This window comes from Nilaparvata lugens, chromosome 6 (genome assembly GCF_014356525.2).
Source record: "Nilaparvata lugens isolate BPH chromosome 6, ASM1435652v1, whole genome shotgun sequence".
Lineage (NCBI taxonomy): Eukaryota > Metazoa > Arthropoda > Insecta > Hemiptera > Delphacidae > Nilaparvata > Nilaparvata lugens.
The window spans coordinates 15713752-15724810 of NC_052509.1; the positions used below are offsets into that span (position 1 = coordinate 15713752).

The window sequence follows — 11059 nt, forward strand, 5'->3', positions numbered from 1 at the left end:
AAGAGCATCCTCTCTCCAATTCACATTGTGGTAGGGCGCAAAGCACGTGGCATTCCTCTTTACAAAGCCAATGTAACTATGAAGAAGAGTTGAGTCTGAGGAAAACATTGCCATGCCAGCCTAGACTTTGCCCTCAACGCGAAAAGACCCTACTCTGTTGGTGTTTGGGCATAGAATCCTAGGGGGATTCTAGGGTCTAGTGGGTTGGGGTGGAATCAAAACGGAAATCGGTGGAGAGGGTTTCCTCCGTCTAGGGAGAAAGAGGGGTTGGCGCCTAGTACCAACCAATATTTTTTACCCCCTTGGGGTGGGAGAGTCTTCAATCCTTCTTCGCTCACTGAATTCTACAGGAATCGTTGCGTACCTCTAACCCACATAATATAAACCAAGCATAATCATGATATAGTCGTGGAAGCAGTTCTTGTTACTGTAATGGATCATTATTGTTTTATTTATTATGGAACTTCTCAAGAAAGTTCGGCGATTCCATTCTCCCCAACTCTGTCTCTTTTAAAATTCTCCAACTATCTCATTATCACGTATTAACACTAGGGGATGAATCCGGTTTGATGTTGAAACCTTGAAACATTTCCGTTGAAACCTTGCCATCTTACTGTGTTCTTGAACCATTTAACATGCTATGATCATGAAACTCTCAGACTCACCGAACCAAAACAAGCCAAAATAATGAAATTCAATGAATTAACAAGTAATTCATAAGTTTTTTAGATGGATAATTTAAACACAAAAAAAGCCAACCAAACTTCACACAAGCTCTTTTTCGGAAGTTTCATATTGTAAATAATAAGTAGACTACTCCAAATTTGAAATAATTTTCTGAGCTTTTATTTCTATGATCTTGAAGCAAAGTGAACAGTATTCGTTCTATTAAATGTATTTGTATACGGTATAATGTCAATAATGATAATAATATTAATGGCAAGAGAATGAATTTGAATATAAAAATGCATTGTGAAGCAGATTTGCATTTTCAAAACAATTGTCTCAATGATTATTTTTGATCACCTCTATTTCATTATCATATCTACGAATAAATGAACCACCAGAATGTTCATCAAATTGAAATTTTTTGAAGAAACTACAGTAATTGGTACAGTGACTATCAATTTATTGGAGCACATCTCCAATCAATATTCTACCTCGAAAATCTAAATATATTGTCTGACTCAACTGTGAGTGTCAAAAATAATAAATAATTTGTCTAAGCTGATGAAATAGAATATTAGGCTAGTAAGATAAAGGGAATCGAATAAATTTATGTGAACGATGAGAAAGTTGATTTGTTTATCGGGGTTACGTCAGGAAATACAGACAATGTGCATTGCCGCTTGTCATGAACTAGGGCAATAGCTATTTCCAATTTTTCCTCTTTTTTATCCTTTTTTCTTCCCTCCAGTTTGTTCCTTGACAAACAGCGATCAGGGAACACCTTTTCCCTTCCCTCTCGCATTCCCACTACATAACCTACTGCCTACAAAATATCACCTGGAAAACATCAGCTCAGAATGACAACCTGACCTTACCTAAAAAATAATTCCCTTTTTGTTTTTGCTCCCTCAACAAACCACTACATTTCCTTCCCTTTCTATTCCAATTTGTTATCATGTTTCTTTTCCCTCTCCATGACATCCTCACAATCCTTGCATTGTGCAATGCTTATTATTTTTTCAATTTTTATATAAATTCACATTTCATGCAACTTGAAATATAAAGTGAATAGTGGAATAAAATTTATTCAGCTACTTTTTTTCTACCATTTCCATGCAATGCTGTGTGTGTGCTTGTTATAGGACAGTGTCATGTGAAATGCAAGTTCTTTTACTTGCATTTTTTGAGAAAACAAAAGTTATTGTATTCTTTCATGAGATAAAATGGTTAAGAATAAATTATTGAAGGTAGACATGCATATATTAGCCTATAGTCTTTGGAAAATTAATGGAAAATATTCACTATCTTAGGATTCATACTTTAGGGGTTACTTTATCATAACCGTACATAGGATTTCAATTTTACGAGGTCAACACAAACCACCGCTTCCTTTCAGTTGTCTTGATTGAAAACTGCGCTACCTGACAAACCTATCGTAGCTTGTTCAAACTGAAAAAAACCCGCTAGATCTTTCAGCACTATTCAAATTAAATGTTTCATTTCCATCATCCAATAAACTCTTCTTAAATTACAAATGAAAACTGTATATTGTATAGGTTTTCGAACTATGTTTTTTTTGGAAACCGTGTGTAATTTGGTTTATAATAACATCCACGGAGACAGGTAAAGTCCTGCCTGCAAAATATTATTCATTATCATATCCTATTTCTATTATCATAAAATACTTGGTCCAGTAGGCTAATGCTGAGTAGAGAGAAAAATGTGAGAAAGCTTTGACAAATTGTGTTAAAAATATGATACAAATTCTGTGGCACGGTTTTATGACTTGAGAATTCTGATACAGTACGCACTCATTTTCAGAGCTTTTATGTATGATACTCTGAAAAATTAGTTGTTTCCTTGATATTAGGCTAAATACATTAACAGATAGAAATATCCCGACTCCTGGACTCTTGCGTGAGTTCCACGTACCACGTATGGGAGTTTTGATGATGAAAGTTAATTGCCCATAAATGAAAAACCACAAGAAAGTGAATTTAAAAGGACATATTAATTCAGCTAGAGGTAGTCGATCACCAGGCGAAAGGAAGAAGGTAGCACTTGTTTAATAAGATTTTTTTAATGAATGAATGAATTTTCACTTTCTGTGTAGTTGAGAAGTTGATATTGTGGTAATTATTCATATTGAATGAAAAAATAAACTGTTTATCAGAGATTGATAATGGTGTAATAACCGAAACCGGTCTTTCTAATTATCAATAAATCAGTGTTTTTTTGACAATTTCTTAGTCTTTTTCATTCAAAATGAATAAATTTATTTTCCAAAAACAAAATACAAAAAAAGTATATGCTACTGCACTTAAACTAAGATACATACATAAAATTAAGGAAATGTTAATTCATTTAATTAGGAATAATAAAACAAAATGATATCCTTATTCATGATATTATAAATAATAGTTATTAATTTATGCTCACATGCATAAGAACAGTATAGATAGAAATTGAATTTTTCATGAGACGGTGACCGCTTCTAATGATTAATACGAGTTTATAAAAATACATAGCCAGTAATGGTGTCTACAATTTATTCATAATCCAGTTATACTTGTACCTACTTATTCATGCAGAACTTTAAATAATGCTATTGATCTCATTTTAATATTTTTTGAATACCAGACATTACAATAATATTGTCAATTAAAGTATAACATGATAGATTGACGGTAACGTACATACTGACTGTGTAGAAAACTACATATGTAAAATTAATGGTCATAGCTCGTTAGCCTATGATTCTTGTTAGCTTGTAGTCTTCCTTGTTTTGTAATAAAAAAATATATAATGTAAATTATTCTAAGTTACTTTTCTGTGCTAATTTTAAAGGCATTATTCAAATAATGAATAATGAAAGTTCTGCATGAATAAGTATAGGTGCAAGTATAACTGGAATATCAATAAATTGTAAAGAGTCAAACCACCATTACTGGCAATGTATTTTTACAAACAAGTATCAATGATTGGAAGCGGCCACCGTCTAATGAAAAGTCCAATTTCAATCTTATGAAACATGATATTCATATTCATATAACTAATTGTACAATCTGTATTACTATATTATCATACATTATGACTCTGCCTTGTTTTACAACTTTTATTGTTGGCTGTGAATAAATTGAATTTGAATTTAAATTGGCTCTATAGGTACCGTACTATCATATACTACTCACTACTATAAACTCGTATGATCTTTAAAATTCACGGATACATTGTTCGATACAGTTTGCAATACAGTTTCCAACGAACCCACATGCTATTTGCTGAAATTCTAACATCATTTCCTTTAATAATATACTGTGCAGCTACTGCAATAAATCTTCACTAGCTAGCACAATATCAGGCTTCTAACAATATTGTGGAGGTTGAAGCTGAGACCCAAACCCTTTCAGACTGAACCCCATTAAACCTTCTCTACTTCCTTTCTCTCTCACTTGTTCGCTGAAACTAGCAGCCCATTTATACCTCTTCGAAGTAGCGCACATTGCTATGCGCTAAGCTCTATAATAACATCAGAATCACGCCTTGCTTTATTTGTTTTGTTGAACTTTATTACCATGTGAAACGATCAGAACTGAGGGGGGTACCTGGAGTGGTGGGAGGGGGGTGGTTCAGAGACCGATTGAACAGAAGATACGAGGAAACGACGATTAGATATTGAAGGGAAGCGAATAGGAAGGTGGGGGTCGGGAACAGGGAGTGGAAGCAGATGTTTATTTTAAAACGAAATATTGCTGTGCAAAACGAACAGGAGTGATAGTGGAAGGTGGATGGTGGGGGGGGGGAGGAGGTTGGGGTTAGAGATTGATAGGATAGTTTGAAGCGTCGATCACGTTATAAGCTATTGTATTGCTTTCTGTCTCTAGTGACGGGGATGCATGGAGGGTGAACGGGAGAACGATTTAGAGTTCCGCATGGAGGATTGAGAAGCAAGTTTGAAAGAGTATCGTGTCCCGACCCCAACCATAACTTCGACAATCATGTAAAAATTCAGCATAAAATACGAAATACTTGTCTTATTAACAATTCGGTTGAATGAAAGAAAAACATTTTTTACCTTATTATTATGATCAACTCAACTCATAATATCATAGTGGAGGAGCATAGGACTAAGCTCATTAAAAACAACTTTTGTATGTGTAATATATTATGTATTGTATAATGTATTTGTAAATGAACTCCTCTTGATGCAATTCATTGGCATTCAATGAAATATTTAATTATTATATAATTTTTTTTGAAGAAGAACAATAATTGATAAATCTTTCTGGAACTTCAGAAAAGTATGATTATTGTGAGGGTTCCAAATGGAAAATCATAGGAATTCACTGTTTTAAATATTGTAACTTCTAACTAATCATTTTTTACTTGACTTGAATTTTCGATTTTTCACTTTTCTTGCTCCTTTATCATAGTAATTGGTGGATTATGCCGGTTAAACAGATATCATGATCATTGAGTTTTTGTCTATTTCCACCTCTCCTCCCCGTTCCTTCTAAGAGGTAGATATAGATATGGCTCTACTCCTCCCCCTCACCATAACATAGCCTCCTTTCCCGGCTGCTTAAATCGCTTCAGCAACGAGAGTGGTCGAGGTCCAACCATCTCATTTTTTCGGTTGTGCCGTTTACCGGCGCCAAACTCAACTGTACCGCAAACCTGTGGTTTGAGGACAGAATGGGTTACCAGTATTATTCACAAAACATATAGAAGTACCTGAATTTCATTGCTATAAACGTTTTGAGGCTCCCTGTTTATGTAGGAATCCACTTCAAGTATCCATAATTCTATTCCGTCGTCGTCTTATCACAAAGTATAAAGGGGTTCCTATTACTTTTTGGTGTTATCCTGTTCAGTATCCTGCTACGTTCGGCTAAAAATGCAAATATTAGTATGAATCTGATATTGATTGAGGTACGGGTTGAAGCACTACCTCCGTAAACAAAGCCGTAGTGCATTCGTGTGACGTCACGTAGGGCTGCTACATCAATAAAAATTCGTTGATTTCAGCTGATCTATATCAGCTAGTGTTTTGATTGGTGTAGGAGCCCTACCTGTGATTACGTCACACGAATGCACTACGGCTTTGTTTACGGAGGTGGTGGTTGAAGGTGGGTTTTCGTTTGTGCGTAAACTTTCGACGTCGATGACGACAGGCATTGTTGTCTGATGACATTGATATTTTCCCAATTTCAAAACTGCTAGAACAGCTGATCAAATAACTTTTCGTTATTTGTGTCTATTATCTAAGAATCAAAACATTTTATTGATATCAACATATTTCCATTTGAAAGTATAAGCCTGCTGGTTCTTCTACAAAATATTTGAGGTTGGAATTGCCTGCGGCAGGCCAAGTCCGAGGAGACATGATGCCACAATCAAATGCATATTATGATGTTCCGGTCTGTATAAACGATAAGCCCCGATAAGCACACAACCATCTACAGTGAAATCAAAATCAATACAACAGGCAGGAAGACTTTTAGCAGATGAATGTCAAATTCAACAAACATTCTACCATCTGTTGGGTCTTCAGCTTTTCAAGGGACTTTACGAGAGCCCTGTGACCCAGAAGGGATCCTGGGGCCCAGAAGTACAGGAATCTCCACACAAAAACATAAATTATCCATTCAGCGAGAAAAATATTCTTGAAAAAGAATCAACAACAAAATATAGCTTATTGAATATTATAATAATTGACGATTACATGAAACTAAGTTTGGAATAGAGTTTGAATTGACACTGGAATTTTGAAGCAATTATTTTTCCCTAATAAAGCCCATTCATCCAAATCCTTATCAGAATGAATATCAATTTTGAGTAAATAATGTACCAGTACCACACAACAGCTATGTGACAACAAAATAATTCAAGGTAAACAAAATTCACGGCGGGTTTCATGTTGTAGGAGATAGAACTAGACTCTAGTGTTTGAGTTTTTGTAACCCAGAAGAGTTGATATAACATAGTAATTTAAACAGAATATTAAATTTGGTCCTTATTTTATATCATTCTAAGTTACAGGGTCTACCTGCTTCCACTATTTTTATGTGTATCAATCCACGTCCCTGAGTCCAAAAATTTGTTCTTTTACTATCATGTGCACACATAAGGGAGATTCTCATCCGAAGATGATATTTACACATTTAGTTGAGTTAGTATCATTCATTTTTTAATAAGCCTTCATCCTTCTCAAAAATATTAGTTTTTCATATAGATGCATAAGAGAGCTCTTATGGAATCAAGAGATATTAATGTTTGCTATCCTTGATAAGTAAGTTAGCATATCTTGATAGCAGCAAATAAGAATGAGGACAGTGAAGATAATGAAGCAGAATAATGTGACGTAAAATAACAACAATCGATAGATCCTTTTATTTGAAGTGTTGTCGACGGAAAGTGAGAAAAAAGAAAAGAAAATTTGTAGGATAGACAAAAAATTGACTGGGGAGATCAGTATGTTTTGTATTGTAATAATTTAGATGAAACAAGAGTTGTTTATGACAGAAGAAATTTTAGAAGAGTGGAAAGATAGTGCAGTTTGTATTGCTCCATCTTGAGAGTGTAATGCATGCATTATTCGAATGTATCTTATTAGATAGAGCTCCACTTTTCGACGCAAGAGTGCACCACCATTTAATTACACCATGCAAGGTCGATAAATAAATGTATTTATAGACCTTGACACAATGACCTCCCATATACTATCCTATCTACTATAATATAGTCTATATTTTCCCTATTTACTATATAGGTATACAGGAATAAGTTCTGATTACATCAGGACCTCCTATATCTAGGAGGTATACAGAAGGAAGGTATTAATTAAATTCAACACTTTCAAGCTTGAAGTTGTACTTTCATATGCCGCTCCACTAGGTTTGCACCCTGTGTAAAGAAGAGGAAATTAATCACATTATTGAAATAAATTGGAAGAAAATAGTATACAAGGATTCGAATAAGGAGGGGAGAATGGAATACGGAAATGATTAAATTGAGATAATAGAATAAATTGAAAGAAAATAGGATAGAAGGATTCGAATAAGGAGGGGAGAATGGAATACGGAAGTGATTAAATTAAAATAATAGAATGGAAGAAGGATTGTGTTCACTGTAAAAAAGAGAGAGGAGAAATATTGTAAAGAAAAAAGAATGTAGAACGTGTATAGTTGAACCGATTATATAGGTACATGCACCAGCCAATCCTCCTTTTCAGTATTTGCCTTTAAGCTATTATCGATTGCCCATGACATGGAATGATATTGTTGTTTCCAGGTCAGAAGTCAGAGTTTGCCAGTCAGTCAGACTTGCGGAATCCGGGAAACTCAATAAAACTCGGCTGGCGAGGACGGAAGAACACGAGAAAAAGTGGAAAGAGAAAGAAAAAACTGGTAGAAAGAGGATAAAACTAGTGGCAAACCTCTGGTTTTTGTAGTTGGATGAAAAGTTGACTGCAGTCAATATCAATCGCACGCACTTTTTACAGCTATTACCCTGATAATTTTACTGCAGCTAAATGTGTTTTTATTGATAGTAGGCCTACAGTACTTTACATTTATATACTCCGGGGTTTTCCCTAGGCAAATAATTCACTTCCAATTCTCGCTAGAGTTTTACTTATTATGGTTCACAATTTACAATACGGTAATAATTGTACTTACAATTATTATTTTCTAAACTATTCTTTTAAATCGTTGCGAGTGGTAAAAGATAATCGGATCTTTATTGGGCCGTATATCCATTACTGATATGGATACATGGCGTTCACTTAGTTTATTTAGTCAATAATTTAACACAACTTTCAGAAAAGTACCACAGAATATTGATTGAATCATTATATAAATTATTGTGGTTTACAATCTATGATGTCTCTTTCTTCAGAAACTGATGTTTCTCTTGCTTACAACATAATAATGAATGTTGACTATCAATCCCTTATTACCCACACTCCCTACCAGAGACATTCCAATAATCTTGTAATTGCTAAAATTGTACAATTTCTGTAAATTTGTATTTTTTAAAAACAATAATAATGTGAATAATTACTATTTATTCTTTTACTTATAAAACATGATTAGTTAAGGAACTGGTAATGCATAGGTATGTTTTAAGTGCTAAAATAAGGATTGAACAGTACAAAATCATACAAGGAATGAAATGCTAAGCTTCGTGAATTAAAACTGATTCATTTCCAAGATGTATCATGCTTTTTTAGAATTTCAGTACGGTATTCAAAAGTTATCATTATGAATAATGGTTTCATAATGAGAATAAATCATAGAAAAATTAAACACATTATTAACAATATTATTTTAGTTTTACGTTGGAGTGTTTGGCTTCGCCGCTTGGGATGAATAGTTTGCAATAGAGAAAATGTTAATGTTTAAAATAATCCAATTAAACAAACAAAATTTTTTTAATGTTCAAATTTGAGAGTTGTAATTCATTTTTTTGAAAATTTCTACAGGAATTTCACCATCTATAAGTTTCTATTCCATTTACATTTAATCGTTCAGCTGCCTTAGTACATTTATATATGAGAGAGAAGAATATTGATACATGAACCGTGGTTCATTTATAATGTACATTTTATTTATTTATTCACTCATCAATGACATTAACACAATCATAGAATCATCAAAAACAGGTTCATCCCTTTCTACTTCATTCCCAAAATGCTTTTACAAATTTGCTTTCCCGAAAGATTTTATACAAATGTTTTTACCTATTCACTGTTTTGTATTATTTTCACTTCAATAAGGCAACATGCCTTGCCTTTAACAAGATGCTAATGTTTCTCATCAACATTTCAAAAATTATTTTGAATATTTTTACTGGTTCATAAGTGATTCAACAAACCAAAATGAGATTATAGTATACCGGTGAGGGTTCTCGATAGCTTAATGTCATATCATACATATCATAAGTTCATAAGTGATTCAACAAACTAAAATGAGATTATAGCTGTGGCTTGGTTCAAAAACTACCAATGTCAATTTTTTCAATTTTTTGTAAACCCCTTTAAGGGGTTTCGATTGCTGAATGACATCATACGAGTACACAATGTCAATTTAATACAAATACATTGTATTCTAGGTACCTTGATGAGTTCGTGAGTATAATTTAATACAGTATTGCGGTAATGTTTTTTTCAAAAAACTATAAAAGCCTGAAAGTAAAGTCTGTAAAAGTATAGCCTGACTTATCACTATACATTACCTACTTTACTATATTTACTTTTAAAAAGTAAAATTTTATATTAAAATGTGAAAAATAAATAAGTAAAAGTGGGTTGAAAAGTGAAGTTTATATTGTGCATCCACCTTATATGAAGTAACATAGATTCAGCTATGGCCATTTTAAGTGGTCTGCCAGGTAAAATACTAAAAATATTTAAAAAATATCAAAAATAATGTGAGATAACTATAAGTTAAGACAAAAATCATCCTATCACTCGTCAATCAGTGAAACAGTTATTGAGTCATCAAGATATTAGACCTCTCTTAACTCTAGTACCATGGTACTCGTTTGTCGAAAAATATTCTAGACAATTTGTCTAGATAAGATAATAAGACAGAAAAATTCCAATTACTCAATCAGTAGATCAGCTACAAAGTTATCAAGATATTAGACTTCTAATATTAATACTTTCATTTACCATATAGTATATTTAGTATTAATATTTTTATATCCACATAAGATAAGACAAGAAATTTTAATTACTCAATCAGTAGATCAGCTACAAAGTTATCAAGATATAAGACTTCTGATGTTAATATTTCTAGCACTGTAGGTTCTCGTTTGTCGGAAAATATTGCAGAGAAGTGGTCTAGATGTCTATCTAAATAACAAAGACAAACCCTGTCAACTGCAACGATTGATTATCGGCTTTTCAAGCAGCACCAGGTGTGAAGTGCGCTGATAGTGGTTTTGAAAGGGCGAGCGCCAAGCATGACTCACCAGTGTTTGAAGCACGTGATCGAAGCAGTCGAGTCAGCAGAAACGAGGAGGACACCGCGAGTGAGCGTCAACCGTCACTGAGGGCCACTGATGCCTCACCAACAACTCCAACAAAGTTACAATTTCCTTGACGACCATCCCCACTTCCTTCAACCCACTACTTTTGTCCCACAACCCACTCCCTTCTCACGGGCTCAGTGAGCACCATTGACACAGTAAAAAGTAAATTCGTATGGCTTTCTGTTGGTGGGGATTGAAACTGTTTATTTGTCATACCTACACCTAAATAGTTGGTAGTAATGTAGTTGCTTCATACAGTTTTTTTTCAAGTTTGCAGTTTACATTCTATTATAATATATAGGTCACCCGTGCACCGCAAGTTTCTAATCAAAAACTTGACAAACTGAGAACT

General features: G+C 33.8%; 1 protein-coding gene across 1 annotated transcript in view; it reads right to left on the minus strand.

Moving 5' to 3' along the window:
• LOC111044585 overlaps nucleotides 1-10740 on the minus strand; it is a 37279-nt gene extending 26539 nt beyond the window's left edge. Inside the window, exon 1 of the mRNA XM_039430233.1 lies at nucleotides 10648-10740. The gene's annotated coding sequence lies outside the window, so the exon portion shown is untranslated. The remainder of the gene's footprint in view (nucleotides 1-10647) is intronic.
• Between the last annotated feature and the right edge of the window lie 319 nt (nucleotides 10741-11059).